The sequence below is a fragment of the Pseudorca crassidens genome, chromosome 11 (assembly GCF_039906515.1).
Source record: "Pseudorca crassidens isolate mPseCra1 chromosome 11, mPseCra1.hap1, whole genome shotgun sequence".
In the NCBI taxonomy this organism is placed as follows: domain Eukaryota; kingdom Metazoa; phylum Chordata; class Mammalia; order Artiodactyla; family Delphinidae; genus Pseudorca; species Pseudorca crassidens.
In genome coordinates this window covers 103,893,569-103,904,104 of record NC_090306.1, presented here as the reverse complement: position 1 = coordinate 103,904,104, position 10,536 = coordinate 103,893,569, and the positions used below count along the sequence as shown (strand labels likewise).

General features: G+C 48.7%; 1 pseudogene; it reads right to left on the bottom strand.

The window, feature by feature from the left end:
• Window positions 1-6,555: 6,555 nt before the first annotated feature.
• On the bottom strand, window positions 6,556-6,684 carry LOC137203031 (small nucleolar RNA U3; annotated as a pseudogene).
• Between the last annotated feature and the right edge of the window lie 3,852 nt (window positions 6,685-10,536).

Below are 10,536 nucleotides of genomic sequence, written 5' to 3'. Positions count from 1 at the left end.
AGGAGGAATCATTTATTTCTCAAGAGCTTCCTTTATGTAGATAGCATGTCAATACTACCTCATTTAGTTCCCTTAAGGACTCATAATAACTCTTATCTGAATAATAATCATATTTAATTGAATTGAACTTATTCATCCATTCCCTCATTCAACAAATACTTACTGGGTATCTACTTTGTTCCAAGCAGTCTTCTAGGTACTGGAGACACAGCATCGGCCACAGAGAAAATGCTATTATCCTCACTGAGTTTACATTATCACGGAACACCAATTACGCAGCACTTTCTGATATTCACTGTCTGTAACATGAAACAATGCCCCCATTTCATCAATTCTAGGAAGATTCCTTGTTCACTTTTTAACATCTCTGAAGCCTGGATGTGCTTCGTCATGCCTGTTGGCCAGAGGGTGGTCTTATCATAGTGGTCATTGCCTGGACGTGTGCACTGAAGCTTGCAGAGCAGGGGCAGTGGCTTGGAAGGAAATCCCCGACACCAAGTGGATCTCTCCCTTAAGGCATGATACACGAACACTTGTGATGGCATAGAGGAGGATGTCGTGTGGAAGAACAAAAATACAGGCAATTCTTTAAAAGTTCCTGAGAATCAGGCTGTAAATATGAAGCGGTGTTAAGAACACTAGGGTTGGTGGGCAGACAATGGCCTCCAAGCATGTCCATGTCCTACTCTCCAGAACCTGTGAACTTGTTAGGTTACCTGACAAACAGGGAGTAAATTTGCAGGTGGAGTTAAGGATGCTTATCCGCTGACCTTGAAATAGGGAGAGTATCTGGCTGGCTTTAAAGGGGAGGCAGAAGCCCCCGAGCCAAGGAATGTGCCCACCTCCAGAGGCTGGAGAAAGCAAGGAAGCACATGTTTTCTGGAGCCTCCAGAAGAAACCAGTCCTGCCAACACCTTGGTTTTAGCCCAGGGATATCCACATCAGATGTCTGACCTACAGAATCATAAGGTAATAAGTTAGTGACCATTGGTTACAACATTGATTGGAAACGAATACCAGTACATTACCAAATTGATTTGACTTCTATTTTATGAACACACAAAAGTGGTATAGGATAAAAATCTATAATATGCAGACTAATTCTAAGTGATAGGAGAGCATTGCATCTAAGTATCATTGGGAGACTTTTTTTTCTTGCTTATGGTACAGAAGTAATCAATGTCAATCAAGGACACCTCAGATCCAATGAATAAGTAACAACAAAGCAACAGAGTTATCCATATTCCCATTTTCAGGTCTGGAAATGGAGGGTAGTGAGCAGGCAGGCATGATCTCATGCCTCAGCCTACTCCCAAGCCCCTGTCTACCCCACAGCATCCTTCTTTCCTTTCCTCAGAAGGAAAATATTGACCTTGGATCTCAGACTTAAGGGGCCTCTGGGGGACTTGGAATCTAAGCCACAAGATTTAAAGGGTGTGGGGCCCATCCTTGTTATCCGGCCCCAAAAGAGGAGGGCTGTGCAGGCCAACCTTCGGCCCCCAAAGTCAGCCTGGTGTCTTGTCCCTCCTGCACAGGATCCTGGGGCCAGTTATGATTTTGAGAGTTCAGATGGATGTGTTTATCTCTCGGTGACCTGGAAAAATAAAAACCTTCATGGCTTACGGCCCTGGGCTGGATCTCTGAGCTGTGTTTTCTAAGAGACCAGGCAGCGAACATGCGTTTGCTCTTGCAGTTCACCGGCAGTGATCCCCCTGGAAATAATTCTCACAAAAACGTCACTTAGAGAATCTTTAGGACTCAAGCCGCTCATTTGTCCTCCCAACAGGTCAGCTCTTAGCTACCTGTGAAAAAGGTTTTTCAGAAAACCTTCTCGAGTAAACCCCTAATTCCTTTTCTCTAACAACTTAGAAGAACAAAACTTTATGGAGTTGAAAAGGAAAAGCAGGAGGAGGCGCCTTTCTTGAGGCCCCGTGGGCACAATGTGCACCTGCACTCCCTCTTCCCTCCACGATGGGCACCTCTTCCCACCGTGAACATCCAGCAGGTGCTCTCAGCAATTCCCCCGCGCTGAGATCCCTCTCTCCTGGAGGTCACCAGAAGCATAATTTATGTGTTGACCCACCTGGAAGTGAGTTGCATTCACCCTGGACCATCCTTGATGGGGCACGAGGTACCACGGAGCTTTCTCACTGCTACTGAGGGCCCAGGACATCTCCCAGGAACCAGAAACCAGAAACATGCCCTCGATCTGGGCTGCCAGGCACCCACCTGATCTTCACTGGTGGGGCGGGGATGCTGAGACTGCCTGCTCTTCTCTGCTACTCCGGCCTCTTCCCAGGAGCCTTGTCTCAGACAGAAATTATGATGAATTCCCTGCAAAGGCACAGCTTAAAAGAGAAAAAATAACAGAAGGCAGGCTGCAGTCTGACCCCTTCCAGGGCTGTGTAACTGCAGGAAAACCATCGGTCCTTCTGAGCACTTGCATTCCTCATCTGTAAAATGGGGATAATCACGGCCACCTTAGACACCCTCCAAGACTGTTTGACGTAGAAGGATGCAGCTGTTAAAAAAAAAAAAAAAAAAAAAGAGAGATCTGCAAGTGGATGTGAATGCCTGCCTGTCAGGGGCCTGCTGGAGGAAACAAAGGGATCCAGGGACCAAGAATCAGCTCCCTGAGCCCAAGTCCTGCTGAATCTACTTGCTCCTTTACAGGGGACGGGGAACAGTATATCCACCACATCCTGGGGCACCCACTTCCCTGACTGGGCTGGCCCTGTGATGGGTCTGTGAGCCCCGGATGGCTGGAGCCCCGCCCCGCAATAGTGGCGGCCACCAGTCCCTGTCATGATGAGGTCTTTACACCGTCGGTGGCCATTTATGATTTTGAATAGATACCTGAGCTATAGGGATGCTGGGAACAGTAGGGCAGCCTCTCCTGTGTTCTGGAAGGTCCTGCCCCAGCATCCCCTGTGCTGAGAGAGCCCTGTGGAGAGAGAAAAGGGAATCAGAATGCCTGTCCCGGGAGTATTAATAGTGGAGTTTGGGGCGGCGGGTGGTGGGTGGGGAAGACAGAAATGATTGGAACCATGAGTATCCAAATTCCTCACAGGAACTCATTTCCCAAGCACACACTCTCCTTGACTATGCAGGGCCCTCACCCGGGAGGGATGAGAGCCCCACCCTTCTGTGGTTTGAACCTGAAGGAATGAAGGCAAGCAGTGGTCAGGAGACTGGTTTCTCGCCAGCTTGGTCTCTGATATGAGTCCCACGTAGGCTGTAGAGAGGACACGCAGAGCCATTGCGTACCCGTGGACCCTCACGTGGAAGGGCAGGGGTGCCGGAGCCCAGTGCTGGCAAGGACAGTCCCAGGGTGGGAGGAAGAGGGCGCTCCCTCCCGATGCAACCTCTGAATGCATCCGGCCCCACAGCCTTGCCAGCTGCCTCGAGAAGGCCTGCGTCCTTCTGAGAGCACTGGTCACGGGGCTGCACCTCGCCGGGAGTGGAAGGTGTGCAGTGGGTCAGCCGAGACTAATTTGATTGGACTGGACCTAGGAACCACGTCTTCAACAGCCCAGTGCTTGCCCTGAACTTGTGGTCGAGGAGAACGACCCTGATTTTGGAGAAGGGCCTGGAGGGGAAAGTACAGGTGCACACAGAAGGTCAGGTAGAGATGTCTCCAAACAGCCAGACGCCTACAGGATGGTCCGTTTTCAAAGGAGGGTGTGCCCTGGTCACAAAGACCTGACACGTTCATGTTCCCGGGAAGAGGAGACCAGGTATTGGTGTTCTCCAAACGTTAGAGCAGAAGAGATGGCCACTGGGGGTGACGGGACACCCTCCTTGACCAGCTAATGTCACCCCCTGTGAACCCTCTTCTCAATTGTGCTCCCTCTGTGGGCTTCATATCACCCAGATTTAGCAAAAATCCTGTCAAGTCGATTTAACCAGAATCTCTTACCCTCCGTATCTAATCAGTTTCTTCATCCTCACCATCTTCTCGGTGCTGCCTGGTCACCCTCAGTATCTGACCAAAGTCCTCATCCCACCCCACTCCCAGGTGATGTCTGGTCACCCTGGCCTGCCCCCAGCAAAGAAGGACCTTACCATCTCAGTTATTTTCAAGTCACCTGCAGCCTGCCCCTGGGCTGTAAGTCCCCACTTTTCCTTGTTGTTGTAGCAATTGAACCCAGTTCCACACCAAGGTCTCTTTTCTCCTCTTGCAATAATTCCTGAATAAAACCTGTTTTTACCACTTTACTATCTGGCTCTGGTTTTCTCCAGCAGGGGAGGCTGAGGTGTGCCCTGCAGCAGACAAGGGCAGAAGGGGACGCCCAGGCAGATCACTGACACGGAAAGGGCAGCAGTGTCCCAGGCAGTCCCAGCAGTGCTGGGAAACAGCAGGGGGATGGTCAGAAGGCAAAATCAAGAATAACACCCAAGTTAATAATGACGTGGCAGCACACTAGAGCCCCAGAAGAACACAGGCACAGGACACTTTAGAGACAATTTGGCAAAAGTGCAAAGAATTATTAGGACTGAACCTCAGTGAGGGTGTCACTTGTTCGGGGTTGGTGCCAGAGGCAGGACCCAAGCCCGATCCTGAGAACTGCGCCTTATCCTGAGCTCTCTCCTTCACACCACAGGCTCTCCCTGCCCCTTGGACGGGAGCAGAAGGAGTGGTCCAAGCCCAGGAGCCTGCAGTGGGGTGAGGAGCCTTGGGCAGCGGAGGCAGGGAGCCCGGCCATCGTAGGGCTGGCAGGAGTGCAGGGACATGGGAAGGGGACAGCCAGGCTGAGCAGCTCCTCCAGTGCCCGCCCAGGGGAGGATGGACGGGAGGATGGATGCAGGAGAGGAAGCCGCTTTCAGCCAGGAGGAGGAAGGAAAGGCAGAAAATGGGAAGCAATCGGAATGCTGCCTGGGCAGAGAGAGGATAAATCGAGTCCCTGGTAGAAAACACAGAGCCCCACCTGAGGTCCGGGTGGAGGAAAAGAAGAAAGATGAGGAAGACTTTGGGGAAATTAGGGGCTGGAAGAAAGCCCCCTCGGGACGCTCCCAAGATTATCTACAGGACACGTAGAGCCAGAGGCAGGAGAAGGTAGAAGCTCTGAGTAACTGAGGCCAGCGTAGGCTTGGCCCCACCACGTCCCCAAGAGAAGCCCTTGACTTCTCCATCACTCCCTCAGAGCTTCGCGACCTCAGACCAGGTCCATCCTTTCTTTGAGCCTCTTTCTTCTTCTGTAGGTGCATGAACAATAACATGTGCTTTTTGCAGACACCTTCTTTCACTCATTCATTCATTTATTCAAGGATGAATAAACTCTCCAGCATTTGAATCGCATGTACTATAGGAAAAACTAGTTAGGAAAGATTCATTTCCTCCAAATACCCAGCGCAAGAGCCTTGGCACCTGAAAAGTGCCCACCTGCTTGCTTCCCTGGTAACTTTATACTGAGAATCGTTTTGAGTCAGGAATATGTAGAGCTGTGACTTCACAATCTGAGATATATGTGTCATTGAGTTCCCGCAGCACATGGTAATAAATGAGGGCTAAGTACCCAGAGCTCCCACGCTGTTCTGCCAGGGGAAATGGGGGGTGGGGAGCTGGATGGAGGGGCTGTCTTCCACTGTCCCAGGTGTGAGTGGCTGGGTGCCTGCAGAGCCCTCAGAAAAGGGCAGAATTTCTGGAAAATAGGTGCAGGGGATCCCAAGGAATGGCGACAGATGCCTGGCCGCCCTGGCTCATGGGAAGGATTTAGAACATCTATAATCTGTCGGGAAATGGAATCCAGTGCTGATTCTTGCCCAGAAATCAGTTCAGTGGGCACGAGGTGGTGGATCCTTCAACAGAAGGGCGCTCTGTTAGTCAGGACCCACGTGGTTGCAAGCAAGATACTCACCTTGAAGTTGTTTAAGGAAAAACCATGTCAACTCATTAGACATTTTCTAGAAGAAATAAACAATAAACCCCAGGCATATGGACATGGTGTGATTCTAGGTGCTTTGAGGTCTACAGCTAATAATTCCCACGTCTTTGAGTCTATATTTTAATATTTAATTTAAGGAGGAAATCTCATCCTTTTTAATGTATTGTTTCAGCCAAAAGTCTAGAGAATAATGAATATGTTCATACCCACTGCTTGGTTTTCTGTGTTTGGTTTAGATGACTTTCTTTAAAAACAAAATGTTAATGAAAGAATTGAAGCATCCTATTTACCCTTCTCTAATCTCACTGTTTTGCATTTTTTTAATTTTAGAAGAATTATTTACATTCTATAACATATTGGATTTATATATTGAAATTCATACTTCTGATCACTATTACGTTTCTGAGATTTAGATGTTTGTATCCAGCTTTGATACTTTCAGGTATAATGTGCACATCCTGTGTCTTATGTAAGATCCCATTCCCTACCCAGAAGAGGTAAAGATATGACGTTGAATGCTCAAAGCTTGAGGATGTGTGTTTCTTGTTTATATCTTTAATCGACCTGGAATTTAACTTGATGTGTGATGTGAGGTGGGATCTATTGCATTTTTTTAACATCTTTATTGGAGTATAATTGCTTTACAGTGATGTGTTAGTTTCTGCTTTATAACAAGGTGAATCAGCTATACATATACATATATCCCCATATCTCCTCCCTCTTGTGTCTCCCTCCCACCCCTCTAGTGTCGGTGTCACAAAACACCGACTATAGAAATGATCCCTGAAAGTATAGTCTTTATTGCATTTTTATTTCATATGGAAAACCCAACACCCCAAAACCGTCTATTGAATGGTCATCCTCTGCCTGCTGATGTGTAGGGCCATCTCTGTTTCACACCAACATACACAGGGACCTGTTTCAGGGCTCCTTGTCCCATTTCCCTGTTTGTCTGTCCCCACAGCAATATCATACTGTCTTCATTACTATTGTTTTGCAATAAACATTGATACCTGGTAGATAAATGAGGCTGTAACACAACAGAATACTAAATGCGCTAACAGTAACCACACACATCTCTGTCCATCTTCCTAAACTGTAATTCAATAGTGAAGATAAATAAAGACATGTTTAGACAAAGCCTTTACCTCTGTGTGCTTCCTCCTGGTTAATTTCCATAGCTTTATCTTCCAGTTTGTTAAGTCTCTTTTACGCTGTCTCTAATATGGTGCTCAGTATGACCAACGAGCTTTAGATTTTGCATATATGTATAATTTTTATTTCTGAGACATTCTGTTTGATTTTTCTGCAAATCTGCTTATTGATTTCTACTTTATACTTTTATGCCCTTAATCTGTCTGATTATATTTATTTATACTCTTTTTCAGGTTGTTCTAACCTGGTTCCTCCTATCTGCTAAGGGGACACCTGAGTGGGACCTGAAGCCTGGGAGTGAGTAGATCCCACGTGTGTGAAGGAGGAGAATTCTGGGCAGAAGCAGCAGTGGTGCCAAGGTTGAGAGGGACGTGTGCCCGGGAGGTTCAGAGAGGAGGTGAGCACAGAGGGACAGCCAGGGGCCAGCTCACGGAGGCCTGTAAGACCAGACAGACCTTGGACTTCAATCCAAGGGAGTTGGAACACGACTGGGGTGCTTTAAAAGAGGGATATGATCTGACCAACTTCCACTCATCATTCCAGTGGCTGCTTTAATGTAATTTTAAAAAAATGCCTGACTCTGCTCCTCTGCTGTTCACTCAGCATCTCAGCCCCACTGACTGCTAGCACTTGGTTCTTTCCCTGGCATCTGCTATGGCAATGAGCAAGTCCTCACGCATCTCACCTTCTTCACATACAGTCTGCACGTAGGTAACTTTGTGGGTTCTTTAATGCTTGTCTCACAACTAAGCGGCACACCCAAGAGGTCAGACTCATCTGTCTGGCCACGGGCTCTGTAAGTCTGTCTGCTCGCAGCCTTACTGTCCATCCCCTCCTCAAACCTCCCTGCTGTGCCTCCTTTGACACCATACTCCTGAAACGGCTGCTCCGTGTGCTCAGCAGCTGGACCTCTCACCCACTGTGTGACTATGGGAATGTTTTTTCATGTCTCTACATTTTAGCGTCACCCTCCGTAAAGTGGGAACAGTAACACTATGAACCTCACAGGATGCTGTGCAGTTTGGGTGAGTTCTGAGAACACAGCTGCTAAGTTCTCAGTACATGATCTTGGTTCCCATCTTGTTCCCTCTGTGTCACTGCATCAGTGTGCTGGGACTGCTGGGACAGGATACCATACATGACACCTGCTGTGGCATCTCTCCAGCAAGTTTAAAAATTTTGTTGTTACTATATTTTTTAGTTATATAATTTCCGTCTGATTCTTTTTTACAACTTCTATCTCTTTGCTGAAACTTTTTTTATTATTAGTTTCAAGAAAATTTATAACTGATTATTGATGCATTTCTATGATGTCTGCTTTGAAATCTTGTCAGATAATTCCAGCATCACCTTCATCTTGGTGTCACTGTCTGTTAATTATCTATTCTCATTCAAATTGTGATTTTCCTGGTTCTTGGTAAGGTAGATAATTTTCAAGTGTATCATAGACATTTTGTCTATTATGTTAGGAGACCCTGGGCCCCATTTAAATCTTTTATTTTAATCTTTTATTTCACCCTGTTTACATTAGCACACAAGTCCTGGCCTACTTTGGGAGGTGATGGTTCCAATGACAGTTTAATTTCTGGAGTTTTTGCTGTATTATTTTGGGCTGCTTGGCTTACCTGGTGCTGTTGGAGTACTGTTGGTTCCACCTGAGGGGCTGAAGGGGTTTCTGCAGACCAGCCCCTGTGTGTCTCTTGATGATGGAGGGAGGTCTAGAATTCCCTGTCCAGGCAGTCATCGTGGGGGGAACCCTCGCTGGTGCCCCCAGGATCCCCACTGTCGGGGTGGAGGAGGGATGTCTCAGGGCTGCGGGGACCAAGACGGCTCCCAGGCTGCACCATTTGCTTTGGTGTGGTCCCTCTTGTGCTGCCCCCAGCATCCCTGTATGTCTAGGTTGGGGGCAGCCTCAGGTCTGGTGGAGAAGGAGAGTGTCTCCCCTGCCTACTTATTTTTGGCAAAGCTCCCAATTGATCCCCTTGACAGTGGTTCTGGGATCACCTGGTGTTGTTGGAGGACTCGTGTTTGGTCCAGGGGAGAAATGAGTCACCTGGGCCGGCTTCTGTTGCTCACCTGGGGGATGGGAAATGCCAGGGTCCCTTTCTTCTGTGGGTGAGGAGACAGGAGGCCTCCTGCCACTGTGCTGTCCTTCCCTTCCTTGGGGTCCTAACCAGTTTGCCGGCCTCTTGCAGATTTTCAGAAACCCCAGGGGTCACCTCCTGCATTATCTCCGGGTTGTAGTTGTGCTGCGCAGAGGCACCCTCTCGTCCAGACCAAAGTCCTCCTTGTTTCTGTGGGCCCGTCTCTTCTCTGAGCTCTCGACTCCTTAGATACTCTGTCAAGGCCCCTCCTTCATCTCTCCTTTCCCTCTGGCTACACGTTCTCCTTGGGTCACCCGCCTGCTCCCCTGTCTTTAGGTAACTCCCACCTGCTGATGACTCCCAAGTCCCTCCCTGCAGCCAGAGCCACAGCCTTGAGCGCTAGACATGTACATCCATCAGCTACTTGCATGGCATTTCTCACCTGATGCGTAACTGCGTCACGCTCTTACCTGGCTGAGCAGTACCATTGATTTTAGCCCCTAGATCCACGATGACTGTAGCTTTCTCCACCTTAGAAAACTATAGCCTACCACCCCATTGTTCTGACCCGAAACCAGGGAGGGTCATTGAATGGCGTCTTCTTTGCAGCCCACACACCATGCATTAGTGTCCCCTCCCCTCTACTCATGGTCACAGCTACGACCTCAGTCCCAGCCAGCTCCTGCTTCACTAGGACAGCCTCCTCTCGGGTTTTTCTGCATCCTCTCTGCTCTACGGCAGCTGAGTGAATGGTTGGACGCATAAAGCACCCAGGTCACAACTCTTGTCAAAACACTCTGGTGGTTTCCATCACACCAGAAGCAGAGCCATAGGAGCCCAGAGATGCAGACCTGGTCCTCACTTGATGTCACCTCCTCCTTTTCTCCTCTGATTTACAATATGCCCCAGGTTGACCTCAGACTCCACAAAACTCATTTCCAGTCCAGGGTGTCATTTCACGTTCTTTCTGTTTGGGATGTTTTCCTCCAGATTTCCTGTGGCTGCTCTCCCTGCAGGCCCCAACCAACCGTCCCCTTCTCAGAGAGCCCTTCTCCTGTGGACCTGAACCTCTACTCAGTATCTCCTCCTTCCCCACCCTCAGGGACCGCCGTCTGGGACGTTACCTAGCCTGATCTTTCCCAAAGCACAGCAAGTGCTGGATGTCCATTATTTGTTTACTTATTTAATGTGCTCGTTATCCGTTTCCTCTCACACGGACCCACACCCTTGGAGTCCAACGGCCCTGTTTGGACCGTCCACTACTGCCTCTGCTCATCTCCCACAATAAATGTTGGCTGGAGAGTGAATACAGTTAACGAGAGCACCAGGTGTGCCGGGCAGGTGGTAAGGAGCCAGGCAAGGTATCTGAGCAGAATGGCCAGCATCCTTCCCACTGATCAGTTTCCTCTCGG